An 18699-nucleotide genomic window follows, 5' to 3' on the forward strand; every position below is an offset into this window, starting at 1 on the left:
AGCAGAGAAGTGTTAACATCTCTGAGCTAGCGGCAGAAGCACATAGTGGCCACTGGGGGCAGCAGGCCCTAAACTGTATTCTGCAGTTTTTGGTGATTATTTGCAAAAAGGACCCTGTGGTCAAATATGGTGGGAAAGCACCGCATAGCTGCCCCCTCCTTGAGAGTCACCACGGCACATATCACACCAGAAGCCCCAGATTGTTGTTTCACCCAGCATTTCCTGGACTTACCACAGAGCCAACTCCCCATCCTCCCTCCTCAGGAACTCTTACGAAATCTGGTGGCCTGAGCCACACTGTTGAGACAGCAGGGCTCTCACAGTGGAAGTGCCAGCCTTATGCCACTGCCTCTGCTTGGGAGCACTAAGTAGGGACGTGCGGAGCTCCTGCCACACAGTCTTTCCGCGCATGTGAGTGTCTCTTTGGGGCAGTCAGACCAGGCCTCTTCCCTATGGAAGATCATGGTTGAGAACCTTACTGATATTTTAAGTGTAAAATGTTACAGATATGGAAGCAAAGGCCTCTCCTTTGAGCTGTTTTGGTCAGATTAGAGAGATGAGGGATTTACATCACACTTTCCTGTGACCCAAGTGTGTTCCCAGGCATGGGAGCGAGGAGGATCGTGGACCCTGGGATGGAATGTCTGAGGCCCATCTCTCCTGCAGACCACTGTTTGCTTGTTTTTGAAATGCTGGTCTCACCCATCACTAGACTGTGAAATCACTGGACTGTGTCACTTTCTTTTCTTTTCTTTTTCTTTTTCTTTTTTTTTTTTTTTTTTTTTTGTAGGAAGTAGTGGGGCAAGAAGAGAATAGAGGAATCAGGCCATCACTTGTAGTAAGGGTAATTATCATCTTGTGAAACTTGTTTCAATCATATAGTGGCTGGTGTCATTCCTGGTTCAGAAAATAAAATGTGTTTTTACTGTGGGTCGTGGTAAAAAAATATGAAAAGTTGTTCCAAGATCTAAAATTGTTCTCTATCCCAGCAAAGAGTGTCCTTGTGTATTGACAATTGACTGTAACAAGAGAGGGGAGTCCTAGAAAGACCCAGGGTGGCTGGGTCAGGGATCATTGCAGAGTGTGGTTTTCACTCCTGGACCCTCCCTGGAGGCTGTTCCCCAGGGCCACTCCCCACACCCTACACGTGCTGGTGTCCCTGCCAGGTTCCCTCGAACCCTCTCTGCTGTCTGCAAGCCACAGTGCTTTTGTTAGGTGAGGCATCAGCCTTGGGGAAGGGTTTGTGTTTCATTCATTCACTCAGGAAATATTTACTAAGATGCTAAGTGTATATGACAGCCTGGACTTAGCGTATGACAGAACACACTAGAAAGAGAAATCCATGTAATGATGGCGTCCAAATCAATCACCTTTTTAATGGCATTTTTTGTTTGAAATGTGTACATGTGTCATCAAGACTAACCCAGGTTTAGCTCACAGGGTAACAAAATCCCTTACATCAGATGGGCCTGCAGAGTATCACATTAGTGTTACCCACAGAGACATTCCTCCCTTTTTTAAAAAAATTTTTAAAGTGTATTCATTTATTTTGAGAGAGAGAGAGAGAGAGAGAGAGAATCCCAAGCAGGCTCCATACTGTTGGCCCAGAGCCTGATGCAGGGCCTGAACCCACAAACTGTGAACCACCCAGGTGCCCCATTCCTTCCTTTTCTGTATGAGACATTTCCACTTCTGAAGAAATGTTCAAAGAAGCTATTGCACAGCACATCCTGGGAACCTAGAATCCCTTGTACAAGTCTTCAAGGGGACATGGGAGCAGCATGTTAGATGTTTGAACACGGTCCCTCCTGACAGTTTCTACACGTATAATAGTAACATTTGCCAGTATGCGGAAGCTTTTCGGATACAAGTGTGGATGGTTGTGCAGGTCAAGTGTTATAAGTGGAGCTTTAAAAAGACTTTTCTTAGGGGCACTTGAGTGGCTTAGTCAGTTAGGCATCCATCTCTTGATTTCGGCTCAGGTCATGATCCTAGGGTCATGGGATCAAGCCCCACATGAGGGTCCTGACAGCGTGGAGCCTGTTTGGGGTTCTCTGTCTCCCTCTCTCTCTCTGCCCCTCTGCTGTGCATGCTGTCTCTCTCTAAATAAATAAATAAAGACTTTCCTTAAACATAGACTTGAGGCGATTTTTCATTGTGAGCCAACCTTCTAAAGATTCTGAACTCTTAAATATTACATACATGGGGATGACTCTGAGCAGCCTCCAAAAATCCCCGTCTTCTCCTGGGAGCACAGGAGCATTTGTCATTAAGCAAGCATGTACTCCACAGGCATGCTTTGTGGACTGGCGCTCAGCACGTCCCTTGCTCTGTGTAAACTATAAGGAAGTGACAGAGGCAGACGCTACTTGTTGCCTCCTCAGGAAAACAACCCATACTTTTTACAGAATAATGGACATGGGGTGCTGGGTGGCTCAGTCAGTGAAGTATCCGACTTCGGCTCAGGTTGTGATCTCATGGTTCATGAGTTCAAGCCCCACATCAGGCTCTGTGCTGACAGTGCAGAGCCTGCTTGAGGTCCTGTATACCCCTCTCTCTCTCTGCCGCTCCTTGTGCTTGCTCCCTCTCTCTCTTAAAAATAAATAAGCATTACCAAAAAAAAAAAGAAGAAGAATGGATGCCTGTGCAACTAAGGGCTAAAAAGTGGCAGCCAGACCAGGAGAGCTGAGTGTACACAGGCAATTTTGCAATGCTTGGTGTGACTCTCTTTCCTGGCACTTAGCATGTTACCTTGCCGGTGACTGGTTCCCAGAGTTTGTAACACCGGTTCCCTAAGGACAAACCATGTTTTATTCCCCTCGGCATCTCTTGGAGGTGGACAACATGTGTTGAACTCAACTTGGGGGAAGCAAGGGAGGAGTCAGAGAACCTCACCCCAGTGGAGGGGCAAAGACGCAGGTTGGGTGAATAGATGACTGGGACATCTGATCTGAGCTACCACACATCACAGAAGACACAAAACAGCAGCGAAAGGGCACAAGTGAGGAGCAGAGCTGAAGGGAGTCAAGGAAGGGCCCCTGAGGAAGACGAGAGGGTGAGGTAAGGGCACTGACGTACCCAGGAGCTGGAGCCTGCCAAACCAACTGGCGGAGCTGAGCCTGGGAGCCCGGTTGGGGTCAGTTATTTACTGTAACCCAGGCAAAGCACACTTGTGGGGTAAGTGTGACACCGGAGCAGTAACATTACCGGGTTCAGCACTTCCTTTGGCCAAAGGCCCCAGCAATGTTGTGGCCGCAGAGCAGCTGGCATCCCCTTCCCCATTCCTAATCGCCAGGGCCAAGCCTTCCTGCCTTGTCTTCCTGCATCTGTACCAGCTACGCCCTGGGGGGGCCAAGCAGCCCTCAGCAGAAAAGGCCACAGTTTGATATCTCCTTCCCTCTCATCTTTGTAGTGAGTGTGCTAGTCTCAAAAATGTCCCAGATAATTTCTACTACTTGTGATGATATGGGGATTTTAAAAAACTTTTTTGTTTTAATTTTTTTTAACCTTTATTTATTTATTTATTATTTTTTTTTTTTAATTTTTTTTTTTTCAACGTTTTTTATTTATTTTTGGGACAGAGAGAGACAGAGCATGAACGGGGGAGGGGCAGAGAGAGAGAGGGAGACACAGAATCGGAAACAGGCTCCAGGCTCCGAGCCATCAGCCCAGAGCCCGACGCGGGGCTCGAACTCACGGACCGCGAGATCGTGACCTGGCTGAAGTCGGACGCTTAACCGACTGCGCCACCCAGGCGCCCCTAACCTTTATTTATTTATTTGAGACAGAGCGTGAACGGGGGAGGGTCAGAGAGGGAGACACAGAATCCGAAACAGGCTCCAGGCTCTGAGCTGTTGGCACAGAGCCCGACACAGAGCCCGACGTGGGGCTCAAACTCACAGACCGTGAGATCGTGACCTGAGCTGAAGTCGGGCACCCAATCGACTGAGCCATCCAGGCGCCCCTTAAAAAGCTTTTTTTTTTAAGTGAATACATACATGCAGTTTTCAAAGTTATGATGTCTTAATTTTATCGTAATGGTTATGCTTGTTCCTAACTGTAATGTAAATAGAACAAAACCTGATCTTTGTTTCTGTCTTACCTGCATGATAATTCATTACTTTGTCCTTAGAGCAAATATCAGCTCCCTTCCCTCTGGCTTTTTATTCCCTGTGCAAATTCTCTATGAGAGTGGTTCTCAAACTTCAGCCTGCATCAGAATCACCAGAGGGGGTGTTCAAGCACAGGTGGCTGGGCTCCACCCCCAGAGTTTCTGATTCAGTGGGTCTGGGGTGGGGGCCTGAGAATTTGCATTTCTCTCAAGTTCCCAGGTGATACTGATTCTGGTGGTTTGGGGACCACCCTCTGAGAACCTCTGCTGTGGATTTTGCTGCAGAAGATGTGATCCACAGACCGGTGGTATTAGCATCACTTGAGATCTTGCTAAAATACAGATTTCCAGGCCCTACTCCAAACCTGCTAAATCAGAATCTGCAGTTTAACAAGATCCACAGGTGATTCCAACGCACTTTAAAATTTGAGGAGCATTAACCCAGAGACAAGAAAGTGGCACCAAGCTCTCTGGGGGTTGGACCCAGATGTAGCTCTTAAAGCTCTCCAGGTGATTCTGATGATTCCAACGTGCAGACAAGGCTGTGCACTTTCAGTAAGATCTCCCTTACAGCAATCTCTTCCACTCTCACCATACCCAACTCCCCTTGCCTGCCCTTTGCCTCCCTTTCCCTATATTTACCCCTGGATAAAAGAAGAGATACAAAGATAGTAAATAAAGATAACAAAAGGTGGGTTTGGGAGATGGATTCATGTGAAAGTCATTTATGTTATGGCCGAAACTCATGGCTGTGGTCCAGTGGTGATTCCCTGGTTCCTCAGCCCTTCAGTCCCCTGAACCTCTCTGTGTGGGTGTGGCCCAGCCACCCCATGCTGAGATCCTTCTGCTTGTAGGCCACGATGGGCCTCAGATTCTCCACGACTGCTCATTTCAGTAACCGGGTCATCTACTGCGTCTTCAGCTCTTCAAAGCATGTTCTGATTTTCTTTTACTTCAATACCTTGTCTTCTTGCTCAGTTCCTCCAGGACGGGACTGCTCAGCTCTTAATGGCCCTCTTGGGTTCTTGGGTTCTGTCCCTAAGTGCTTGACCTCATGTCACTGTGGCTCTGTGGGGAGCCCTGGAGCTGTGTACCCGCTGCCCCGGACAGCTTGCTGCTAGTTACTGAGATCAGCCAGAATTGCCTTTGGGGTGGATGGGCTGGTCTCCACGTCTCAGTGAAGAGGCGCCTTCTGAGCCTTGACTCTGATAAGCCGCAACAGCAGCTTCCTCGACCCTCAAAAGTCACCCAGGTCTATTATCTTTCACTACTACCATGACTGAGTCTTAACAGTCAGAGGCTGATTGGGTATGAGAGCAGATGAGTCATAAATCCAATATTTTAAGCCTACTTAACTAGGAGAATGTTGGTGCTATTTGAAAGAAATGAGTTGTAGAGGTGATTCAGCGGGGTAACAATGAATTCCATTTTGATTACTCTGTTTCCAATGAAGCCATCCCTCTGTTGTGTTTTCCACAACCTCCTGGTAATAGATCCCCATAGTCAAACAACTTTAAGATATGCTGAAATACCACGTAAACCCCATTTGACCATACAACTTATTTATTTTTCTTTTCTTTCATTTATTAACATTCCACAGAACACTCCAATTTGAAATGCTAGGTGAAAGTTTAGGTGTGGAATCGAGGCTAATAGTAAAGATTTGGGAGTCCAGAGGCTACAAGTGATCACTTATACCAGTGGTTCTCAAAACTTAGCTTGCATCAGAAACAACTGGGGGCCCCTGACTGGCTCAGTCAGTTGAGCATTCAACTTCAGCTCAGGTCATGATTTTGCGTTCATGGGTTCGAGCCCTGCATTGGGCTCTGTGCTGATAGCTCAGAACCTGAAGCCTGCTTTGGATTCTGTGTCTCCCTCTCTCTCTGCCCCTCCCCTGCCCGCGCTCTGTCTCTGTCTCTCAAAAAATAAAATAAAAAGTTAAAAAATTAAAAAAAAATAAAAACAACTGAAAGCCTTCTTAAAATACAGATGGCTGGGCCCCACCCCAGACCTGATTCTGTTGATCTGGGTTGGAGGCTGAGAATATGCATTTCCGTCCAGTTTCCAGGTGCCAGTGCTGTCCCTAGTCTGGCATCACACTCTGAGATCCACTGATCTAAGTGATAGGAATCAAAGACCTCACCAAAGAGAAAGCTTATAGAGATAAAAGGAGAGGCCTACGGATACATGCTTATGATCCCAACACAGACTACAAGAGTCACTGAACCAGGCAGAAGGAGCAGAACAAGGGAAAGCAACAAATGTGATACAACCCAAAAGAAGAGAGTTTCAAGGAGGCTCAGAGGCCAGAGGGTCACACACCACAGATGACAGAGAAGGAAGTAGGGTTGTTAGATTCGATGCAGGACTCCCACTTCACTTTGCATTTTGGATGAACAATGATTTTTTTTTTTTTGGTGTAAGTTTAATAAGTATGATATACTTACACTAAAATATCATTCGTTATCTGAAATTCAAATTTAACTGGACACTGTATTTTTATTTGTTAAATCTGGTAACCCTAGAATAAGGGCAATGGAAAAGCCACAGGCATGGCAAAAGGAAGGAACCTGGAAAGTCTTTCAACAGAATGTTGGGGCAAGAGCCAGAAAATGGTAAGTTATAGAGGAAACGGTTGCTGAACAATACACACAGGGTGCCCACAAGCCAGCCTGTTTTGCCGCAGTGGGAGAGCATGTACCAGCTATTTGCTGAGTATTTGCAACCCACACTGATGGTTTTTTAAAACCACAAAACTGAGGAAATAAGCATATGATTCAGAACCTCCTGGAACATGGCAATAAAAAATGTGTTGAACTGAAGAAGTTTAATGTATATATAACCTGTTCCTGGGTGTATGTAGACACAGACAATTTTGTAAGGCTTTATTTATTTTCCCTTTCTGCAAAAGGGATTGAATGAAATAAAACAGTCAAGTGACCAATGACTTCACAATAAGGGAGATTCTCATTCTGAAGAAATGTAACTTTGTGTGATAACTGAGACCATAGAGGATAATGAAGTAGTATTTAAATATATGTAAAGCACCTAGCACATTGCCTGGGGCTTGATAACAGTTCCTATGTGTGTCTGGAGGCTACTTTACATTTGGGGCAAGGACAGAGACTGGTTTCTTAAAAACTTGGTGCATTGCAGTATTATAATAGAATGTTTAATTATTTAATCATTACAATGTATATATAATAATAGAATGTAGTGTGCTTTGTTTGCACACTGTCAGGCATGTGGTAATCTTTAGTCAGCGTGAACTAGCCTTATTGTCCTCAGTTCATATCCTACTACCTTTCGCTTATTAGAATCAGTCTTTCCTTCTGTCCAAAAGGTGTGGTGTCCTCCATACACACAAGGTGAGGCCTGATTATGAAGTAGTGATGTGGTCAGGTACGCTTTGTGTCCAGTGAGTTGGTAAAATTAAAGTCTTGTGCACCAGGCTTTTAGAGAATATTCCCAGGGTACCAACACATTCCACTCTTCTTGGAAAGTCAGGGCTTACTGTGGGGTGTCTGTTGCATTGAGAACAGCTGGGGAAGACTGTTCTTTTTTCGAAGGGTCACTGCAACTGCTTTTAGGATTTGACAATACAGTGTCTGCCTTTTTTCAGAGAAGTGAAGAAAGTTACAATAACAGAAGGAAATGGGCCTTCCTCAATAGGTGGGCAGATGGGATGCTTTTGAAATTTAAATGGAGCTCTTGCAAGCCTTTGTTTTATATATAGACGGTATAAAGAATGACACATGCTAGATGGAATAGTTTGATGGCAGGTCAAGCATTTGGCTCTGTAGTATATTAACAGATTTCTATTTCATTGGTTTCATTTGTCATTCTTAAAAATGTCCTATCTTAACAAGAGCCCTTGAGGGAAAAAATCCAGCAACAAATGCCTGGCATCTTCACGGCAGCCAGCAGCTTGACTATAGTGTCACATTCACAAATGAAGTGATGAAAAATAGTGAATTTTATTATGATTTTGACTTGAGGAAGCCACAAATTTGGCCACTAAACATGGAAGTCAAGTGAAACTTTCTGGAAAGTTCTGCAGGACTTGCCAACTTAACGTAGAATTTCCTAACCTTTGAGGTTATTCTAAACACTCAGTGTTCTCATGGAAGAAGAGATTATCCGGTAACTCAAGATAGACTCCCAGGTCAGCATCTCAAAGCCCTTACCTGAAGACGTGGGATCTTCACCTCAACGTGTCAGAGAAGCACCAAGCCAACATGTAGAGGGTGACTTATTCTCTGTGGACCTTCACCGTCAGAGGCTCAAGTGCAGAGAGAAAGATAAAGAGCTTCTGTCTACAATTTAGGATGCTCTATATCTGCCTGATATTTATGTATTTTTCCTAATGTTTCTGTTCGCTTAAAGTCCTATGGAGTCTTCCCAGGATGAAGATGGAGGAGAATGGATGTAAACATCACAAAACATACACCAAACACGGAATGAACAGAGGTCAAATCTTGCAGGTTTGGGAATTATAACTCAGTGCAAAACATGACCTGGATTTCATGATATATATATATATATAATATATATATATATATAAATATATAAATATATATATATTATATATATTTATATATATATATATATTATATATATATATATATATATATATATGAATGTGTCAGAGCTTCCTAAAGCTAATTTGGAAAGCACTGAAAATATCTCAGAGAATGCTTTAGGATGCCTCTTATCAGTTATTAGTAGGTAAAGCTCTAAGATGCATCCAGGCCCCTTAATCATTGAAGGGAAATTTGCCTACAGGCCTCCCACTCACCTGCTAGTCACTGACCACTCATCTCTTAAATGGCCATGGTCTGAACTTATGCATGCTCTGTGTTCTCCAAGAAGATAGTATTAAAAATGCAGAGTTTCATTTGTATGTGATTCCTGTGGGAGGCACAATGGAGGGTTTGAAGCCATTTGGGACAGTGATCTAATGACCAGCATTTGAGTTATCAGTTCTTGGAAGAAAAAGATGTTGAGGACACAGAGGATAAAGGAGGAGGAAAATAATTTATGAAATGCAACAAACCGTCTGACTTAAGTACAGTGTGTTTCAAGTGTATTGTTAAAAATCTGTAATGGCGGTTAATAGAAAGTGAGAAACCGAGCACTCACCTACAGAGGATTTCTGTGTAGATTTAGTGTTTATCGAGGGGATGTAAATAAATAAGTTACTTTTACCATTAAATAGAAGAATGAGCCAGGGCACCTGGGTGGCTGAGTCAGTTAAGCATCTGACTCTTGATTTCATCTCAGGTCATATCTCACGATTGTGGAATCAAGTCCTGTGTTGGGCTCCGTGCTGACAGTGCAGAGCCTGCTTGAGATTGTCTCTGTCCCTCTTCTGCTGCCCCTCTCCCGCTCTCTCTCTAAATAAATTTAAAAAAAAAAAAAAAAAAGGGGAAAAAGGGAAGAATGGGCCTTTGTTGCCCCACACTTGCTGCTGCTTGCATCCTCTTGTTGTGCCCATGGCCTAACCGGGCCATCAGCTTTTTAGCAGATGTACAGTAAGCATTATTTTGCACAGAAGACAGGACCCGAGTCTACAGACACTAATAATTGATTTGTCTGGTTTTCCCTATTTTCTTTTTCTTTTTTCATGACTATATCTATTGCCTCATGTTGACTTATATACATAACCGGGAAAAACTGGTCTTACTGCAAAAATAAGTTTTGTGGTTTATCTAGGAATACAGAAAATATTGCTTTTTTGTGAGGAAAATAAAGTTTTCAGCTTATTTCAACCTAATAAAGTAAGAATTTTGTGGGGTGCCTGGTTGGCTCAGTCAGTTAAGTATCCAACTTCGGCTCAGGTCATGATCTCGCGGTTGGTGAGTTCGAGCCCCACATCGGGCTCTGTGCTGACAGCTTGGAGCCTGGAGCCTACTTCAGATTCTGTGTCTCCCCCTCCCATGCTCATGCTCTGTCTCTCTCTGTCTTTCAATAATAAATAAACGTTAACAATTTTTAATAAAATAAGTTTGAAAAACAAAACAAAAAAGAAACACTGCAGAGTAACTGCCTAGATTATTTAGATCCCTTTAGGTGAGGCATGTGTGATGGATATGTGAACTAAGAACATACAACCTTTGTCATATAAGTGATGATGTAAATATGAGTGTATTACATTTAAGTTGCTATAAAGGACATCATATGTATTTTTCTGAGTATGCAAATATCAGCTTCATTTCCTCTTCCTTCTCAAGGCACATGAAACTAAGGAATCCTCAAATTTGAACATCCTCTCCATTTAAATAAATTTGTATTCCAAAAAGAACATAAGGCAATTTACAAAAATGCCAAAAATAAGATAAAAATTAAGTTAATGGGGAAAGTAGGAAGTAAGTACAAATGAGTGTAGATAAAATAAGATTATACCAGAGAGAGTGAGGACACGAAACTCATTCCCGGTGTCTGATTGGGGAGGTTACATGACTTAGTGCAGACAGGAGAATTTATCCTGTGGGTACTCCAAGGTAACATCCTATAAGCTAGAAAACTGTGTCTTCAACAATAATCTTTTTTTTTTTTTTTTTTTTGAATTTTTTTTTTCAACATTTTTTTTTTTTTTTTTTTTTTTTTTTGGGACAGAGAGAGACAGAGCATGAACGGGGGAGGGGCAGAGAGAGAGGGAGACACAGAATCGGAAACAGGCTCCAGGCTCCGAGCCATCAGCCCAGAGCCTGACGCGGGGCTCGAACTCACGGACCGTGAGATCGTGACCTGGCTGAAGTCGGACGCTTAACCGACTGCGCCACCCAGGCGCCCCTTCAACGATAATCTTTACAGCAAACAGTACTGAACTTCACAGGGCTTTTTCTTCTACTGCCGATGAGAAAAATTACTGCACACCTGGAAAATGATAAAATGAGGATTACTTGTCAAGTTTGTTGTTTGTTTTTTTTTTAATTTGTAACATACTAGATAGAAGCAGTGGCAATTTATAGCCCTGCAGGTGAGAGGTTACCTTGAAGAACCTGATAAAGGATTAGGATTTTCTAGCCCAGTGGAAAAAGTGTTATGATTCAGCTGAAGAAAGTTAACCGGGAATATTGTATTGAGGAGGTTCAGAATAAGCCACCCCAAAATATGCTACTTTGGCATGTGGATTATTTTGAGCTGAAGATAATCAAAGCCTGGTAGTTTCAGGAAAAGCTTTTTATCTCCTTCTTAACTGCCTAAAAATATTAGAAAGGGCACCCATACCAGGAAGAGAGCCATTATCAGAGAAAGCTTTTTCATCTGAGAGACTTATCTGTGTGGCAGGAAAAACATTTGCTTACCAAACATTTAATTTACTCTTCTCATCTTCCTGAGAATTGTCTTCCTCCTCTTTGAAGCCCCAAACCTCTATCCTTTTCCTTAGCTCAGAACAGTATGTAAGTCTCAACTGCCTGGCCAGCTTTGAGTCTCATATCTTTGAGGGGCTCCCTTACATATGTAATTGAAATGTTTTGTTTTATCTTGTTAATCTGTCTTTATTTTGGAGATGGGAGAGTTCTCAGCCAAGAATCTAGAAGGGTAGAGTAAAATTGTTTTCCTCCCCTATAGTATCAGCTATTTTACTTAGAGGCCTTTCCTCTCCAAGTATTTAAAGCTCCAATGCTCAAATGCATGCTGAACTAGGTCTCATTGATATCACTGGACATTCTCTGTTATAAGCCAGATGAAGGAAGTGTTCATTGAGTTGTATTAGAAAACATCTACATGCTCATTCATTTACATATTGCTTATGGCTGCTTTCATGATATATGACAGAGACTGAATGGTCCCTAAAGCCTAAAATATTTACTCTCTGGGCCTTTACAGAAAGCATGCCAACCCCTGAACTAAATAAAACATTGATACCTATTCCTTAACTAGTATGAACATTTTGCTTAATTTTTAACATCAGCTAATGTTGATAGATGATGGGATACCAAACACATCATCTTGGTACTTGGTAGAAGCAATTCTATAGAGCGCCAAAATACTACTGCTAAATATCAGAGACTCAGAGACTCAGAGTCTTTAGTGGCTGGCCCCTGGAATCAGGGTTTTAACATAGTCTCCAAGTGACTTTTACCCATGTGCAAGTTTAAGACCTGCTGGAGCCCTCTGGTCCTGTCCAGTGGTTCTGTACAGCTTCTGGCTCCATAGGTCTAAACTGGGGCCCAAGACTGCATTTCTAACAAGCTCCTGAGTGATACTGATGTTGGTGCTCCAGGGGCCTTAGTTTCCTCATCTGTAAAATGGAGATGATAAACATCTATATCATAGAATTATATTAAAGTAACGTACACTTTTATCTTGCTCCCACATCTTTCAAGCCATAGTGTTTGGGCAAGTTACTCAATGTCTTCATGCCTCTAAGTAGGGGTAATAATAATGATACCCACTTCACGAGTTTGTTGGAACATGTAGATAATATGTGCAAAGTAGCTACAACGGAACACAGTAAATACTAAGATACTCTTATCGTTATTTGTTATATAAGGTGTCGGATGCATAGTAGATATTCCATCAACTCCCTCTCTATTCCCTCCCTTTATGTCCCTCTAGTCTCTTCTGTTGATTTCTAACATGTCTAATTACAGGACTTCTTCAAGGATGCTGATTTAGAAATACTCAAACCAGGGGCACCTGGGTGGTTCAGTCGGTTGAGCATCTGACTTCCGCTCAGGTCATGAACTCACAGTTCTCTGTCTCTCAAAAATAAAAGGAAGTGGGGAAGGAAGGAAGAAAGGAAGGAAGGAAGGAAGGAAGGAAGGAAGGAAGGAGGGAAGGAGGGAAGGAAGGAAGGAAGGAAGGAAGGAAGGGAAACCCAAACCATTCCAGAGGGTGCCACACAAATGAGGACCCAAAAGTTGCTGAGATATGGACCGTGATGCCCAGGCACCTGTTGGATGGCCTTCTGGCAGAGTGCCTCAGGACAGACAATACGGGAAGTGGGCTTGCTGATCCTTTCCATCTCATGGGAGCACAGACATTCCCAAGGTTCCTGGACATTCTTACTTTGTAGCACATTAATCTATGTGGCACTACGTTTACTTTTCTGAGGACACCGTTTGGGACAATGTATGGTAAGCCTGAGAGGTCATTTCTCTTTGGCAGCACTGCCCTCCATAACAAAGCGAATGTTCTGTGAAAGGCATCTGGATTTTGTTTCAGGCTTCTCTTTGCTTTCTTGGGGTTTAAGTGCTGCCAGGAACTGCCTTCTGAGAATTGTTTAGGAAACCTTAATTTCTGGACGCAGGGTGGTGTTTATGGTTACATCCTTGCTTAAAATGACCAAATTAGGACCAATACTGTCCACAAGGGTGCACTGGCCACCAGCAGTCCCTATCAGTCTTGTGGCCACCTCATCTCCAGGCTTGCAGAAGACAGAGTCACTGGTCATGATGTGCCTTCCATGTAAGAGAGCAAGACTGAGTGGGAGGTACACTTTCTCTACTAACAAGGTATGTGGTCTCTGCCACACACCAGCATAGGAACAAGTCCAGTATCGATGCCACGTCTTTATGATGGGCTCCATGCCACCTCTGCTTGTTTTGTTGTGAGAAGTTTCTGTTCAAATAAACACACTGCTGGGACTAGTATTCCCAACCAATAGGACCTAGAATAAAAGGAGAAGTTTCGGGTTTTCTATAGAGAATAAACAAATGGAAGACAAAGAAGGGAAGGACAATAATTAATGATATTGAGCAACTATGCTTTGCCAGGCACTGTGCTATTTGGGACCATTTAGACTTTAAGAAAATTTGTGATAAACCTATTACCACTGTACATCCCTCCCTCCCTTCATGTCTTCTTTCTTCCCTCTCTGAATAATTCACTCAAAAGCTATTTTATAGCCTCCCATTACCTCCCCCTCCCCTCTCCTCCCTTCCCTTAGAGGCCAAAGGGGCTGTGACAGCAGCAACAGCAGCAGCAGCAGCAGCATGGGTGGTGAAGCCAAGGAAGCAACCAATGTGCTAAGGAAATTAGATTACAGGAATTGGGGTGGGGGAGAAGGAAAGCGAAAGAGAAGAAACTATATTGAGGATAATGGGAATGAGGTTTCTTGCTGTTCAAGAAGAGGTTTACAAATACGGCAAAGGGAGAGGCTAGAAATAACCCTGATGTGCTAGACCAGAATTGAAGGGGTCAATGCTTTTTTAAAACACTTACTTAATTTTGAGAGACAGAGTGTTAGTGGGCAGAGAGAGAGGGAGACCCAGAATCAAAAGCAGGCTCCAGGCTCTGTCAGCACAGAGCCCCATGTGGGGCTCGACCCAAACCCACAAACGACGAGATCAGGACCTGAGCCCTCCAGGCGCCCCTCATTGTGAACTCTTTTTTTTTTTTTTTTTTTTAATTTTTTTTTTTCAATGTTTTTTTTTTTTTCTTTTTTTTTATTTATTTTTTGGGACAGAGAGAGACAGAGCATGAACGGGGGAGGGGCAGAGAGAGAGGGAGACACAGAATGGGAAACAGGCTCCAGGCTCCGAGCCATCAGCCCAGAGCCTGACGCGGGGCTCAAACTCACGGACCGCGAGATCGTGACCTGGCTGAAGTCGGACGCTTAACCGACTGCGCCACCCAGGCGCCCCTGAACTCTTAAAGAGACAGATAGCTGCTGAAAGAGATACATGAGTATATGTATATACGTATATAGATACTAATATATTTTCTAGATCTATCGTCTCAGAGGGTCTAGTAGTAATAACATAGCAGTAGCAATGAGCACACTTACTGCCTAGATCTTCGTTTTTAAACACTAAAAGGAACCAGGGCTCCTTGGGGAAATGGTTGGCTCTAAGTCTGGTGCAGAGAATGTAGAAGATGAGTCTGGAGCATCTTGTTGTACTAGAATGTAAAGAAGTGCTCAATGATCGATGAGGGTGTATCAAAAGGATAAAAGACACAACTTGAGGATTTCATCAAATATGGGACAATTTGAGCACTAAAATAAGTAGCAGATTACAGCCCATTGAACAAAATGGGAATCCTAAGTCCATATAGATATGAATGAATGAATGAATGAATGAGGAAGAGGGAAAAGCTCTTCCTTATTTTAGAATGACAACTACTATATGTAGGAAGAATTATGGAAATAAGAAATCACAACTGGACAGCTATTAAAATGGTAGTTAATTGGGGCACCTGGGTAGCTCAGTCAGTTAAGCATCTGACTTCGGCTCAGGTCATGATCTCACAGTCCGTGAGTTCGAGCCCTGCATTGAGCTCTGTGCTGACAGCTCAGAGCCTGGAGCCTGCTTCAGATTCTGTGTCTCCCTCTCTCTGACCCTCCCCCGTTTGCTCTCTGTCTTTCTCTGTCTCAAAAATAAATAAACATTTAAAAATTTTTTTTAAAATGGTGATTCATTCATGTGGGATTCACCAATAAATGCTAAAGTTGGTATGTAGAGGTTTGATTGGTATAGGATGTTAGCATAGTTTGGGGAATTTCTCTTCACAAAATACTGATCAATTACAGAAGGCAAAATGACTTTAGTAGTGACTGAGGAAATGTCCCAGGTTGAAGGAAAATAATGAAGGGCAAAACTCAGTGAATCTGTATGGGATGCTGTACCAGAATAGAAATGACCCATGTTGAAACACTTTTCAAATTTTGAATAGGGTCTGTGGATTGCACAGTAGTGTTCGATCAGTGCTGATTTCCTGTTTTGGACTGCTGAATTAGCATGTGTTAGAGTGTCCTTGTTTTGTAGAAATGCATACTGAAGTTTTCAAGAGGGGATTGGGCAAGGCAGGCGTCTGTGACCTACTCTCAAGTGATTCAGAAAAAGAATGGGGTGGGGGAGGTGTGCAAATGTAACAGAATAACAAAAAAAAATGGTACAAATGTGATAAAAGGTTGAAAACTGCAGATTCTGGGAAAGGGGGATATGGGAGTTCTTTTTACTGACAAGACATGAAGTAACAGGCAAAGGATCTATGATTAGTAAGGTTAATTCATTAATATTGCATTACTGTCAGGGTATTTGCTGTACCTGCCTTTTCAGCATGTCCCTGAAACAGGATTACACATCCCATCTCACTGGAGTCTGGCTTGACATGAGACTTGCTCTAAGAGTCATCATGTAGTTCTGTCATCTCTTTTCCTTCTGCCAGGAAAAAAGAATATCCAAAGGCTGCTCCTTTAGCCTAGATCCCAGAGCCAATCCACAGGAGCAGAGCTGCAGCATATGTGAGCCAGAAAGAAACCTTTGTTGTGGCAAGCCACTGAGATTTGGTGGTTATTTGTTACCCACAGCTAACTTAGTCTCGGCTAACTCATAAATTAGCTAGTAAATAACTTGGGTGGTTAGAGTGTGAATATAGTTTATCTGTCTGACATCAAAGTCCATGCTCTTTCCACTTGATATAAAGAATTATTTATTGATTTTAAAACCATTTTATTGATTAAGCTGGGTTTTGTTGTGCTCACCTGAACTGAGCTTGTCCCATTTCTTAGCACTGAGGTAGCATTTGTCTTGTACTCCTTTTTAGTCCTTATTCTCCTTTGCAGCAGAACCATTATTTCCAGTAATATTGTAGATAAGATAGCCCAAAAAAATTTGTGACAAAGTACTAAAAAATGCTAAATAAAATATGGCTGAACTGGCAAGAAAGTAAAGGAAATAATCAGAGTATTTACTCAGAGTATTACTCTGAAATACTATGAGACTAAAAATGTAATGAAAACAGAAATCCAAAGAGAAGGACATGAGCAACAAAGGTAATGGTTGTTCAAAGGGTAGATTTGGCTTGTAGAGATTAAGGATTATATATATATATATATATATATATATAAAGTATATATATACATATATATGTATATATACACTATATATTTAATGTATATTAGATATATTATATTAAATATATTAAAATGTTAATTATAAATATATTTAATTAATATATTTAATAAATATATATTTAATATATAATCACATATATATACATATATATGATACAGATGCTATATCTTTTTATTTTGAAAGAGTTTAAAACTCAAACAAGTTGCAGAAATAATAGAGAGTTCCTATGTGCCTTTCTCTAAGCTTCTGCAATGATAATATATTATCATAGCACATTGGGAAAACCAGGGAATTGACATTGGTACAATACTATTAATTCAGGTATATACCCTATTTGGATTTCACTAGTTTTTAACACACTATTTTCGGTGCCAGTCAGTGCCCAACCTTGTGTTACCTCTTAGTGGTACCCTTCTCCCAACCATAACACCTGGCAACCACTGATCTGTTCTCCATCACCACACTTTGAGAACGGTATATAATCATACAGTACATAACACTTTAAGACTGTTTTTTTTTTTCACTCAACACAATGTCCTGGAGATCCATCCAAGTTGATGCATGTATCCTTCCTTTTTATTGAGTAGTATTCCACGGCAAGGATGTTCTCTAGTTTGTTGTCTATTCATTCACTGAAGGTTGTTTGGCTTTTTTCCAGTTTTTGACTATTACAAATAAAGCTTTCTATGAACACTCATATACAGAGTTTTGTGTGAACCTAAGTTTTCATTTTTCTAGCATAAATACCCAGGAGTATGATTGCTGGGTGACAGGACAAGCATATATTTATAAGAAACTGTCAAACTGTTCCAAAGTATCTGTGCCATTTTATATTCCTCCCAACAATGTATGAGATAGCCAGCTGTCTGCATCCTTGTCAATATTTGGTTTGTCAGCACTTTTTATTTTAGCCATTCTAAATAAATAAATTGTGGTATATAGCTACAATGAAATGCTATACAGTAGTGAAAATTAAGGAACCATAGCCATACCCATCATCACTGAAGATTCCCTTCAGTCCTTCACAAGATAATGTATTTTAATAATGTTCAGCTTTTGCTTTCAAAAAGCAGTTTTTATGTCTTGCTATTTGTCAGTATTTCAAGTTATGATAACATAAGAGGTTGGTTATGGAAACTGGGCTCTGAGTCACTGGGGAGGAAGGGTGGAGCTTCAATTTGACTCCTGCCTGGGACACTTATGAAGTAATCAAATAAAATGCACTGGTCACAAATCTACAATATCAGGTACTTCTCATATTTCCCAGGAGTACTCCCCCTCCCCCCCCCCACCTTTTTCATAATCACAATTGCACCCCTTGAGATCTTATGTTTGATGAAAATCAGAACGTCCCTATGGCTATCCCTGGCACTGAGTTCCTAAGGACTGGCCAATCACTGATGGTAGCAACCACCTGGGCCGCCCAGCTCCGCGCCCCCCCCCCCCCCCCAACACCTCCTCCCTTCTCTAAGATCTCGACGGTGACCGATGGGGCAGCTTTCCATTTCAATTCCCCTTCACTCTCTCACCAAAACTCTCAAGTCTGCGCAGGCTTCATCACTCTATTAGAGTGTGTACACCCTGGGACTTCCAGGCCAAAACATCCTCAGTTGGCCTTCAGCAAAACCAGAGAAGACAGCTAAATTCGGGCCTTAACTGATTTATCGCGCAGCGCTTCTTAACTAACCGGCAGCCCCTAGAGGGGCAGCCTCTCGTCAACGCGTCCACGCCTCGCTAACGCAACAGACAAGGCGCCCGGAAGTGGCGGCCAAGCTC

At 42.4% G+C, this 18699-nt stretch overlaps 1 long non-coding RNA gene across 2 annotated transcripts; it reads right to left on the reverse strand.

Moving 5' to 3' along the window:
* Window positions 1-10905: 10905 nt before the first annotated feature.
* Window positions 10906-18668, reverse strand: LOC131485859 (uncharacterized). Of its 2 annotated transcripts, none has more exons than XR_009249044.1 (3): window positions 18453-18668; window positions 13576-13733; window positions 10906-10990 (listed from the first exon to the last, which is right to left on the reverse strand). It is a non-coding gene; the product is annotated as an uncharacterized LOC131485859 (long non-coding RNA). The 2 variants fall into 2 exon arrangements; XR_009249045.1 differs by having other exon boundaries at window positions 10907-10990; window positions 12948-13733.
* Window positions 18669-18699: the final 31 nt, after the last annotated feature.

This window comes from Neofelis nebulosa, chromosome 1, assembly GCF_028018385.1.
Source record: "Neofelis nebulosa isolate mNeoNeb1 chromosome 1, mNeoNeb1.pri, whole genome shotgun sequence".
NCBI lineage: Eukaryota > Metazoa > Chordata > Mammalia > Carnivora > Felidae > Neofelis > Neofelis nebulosa.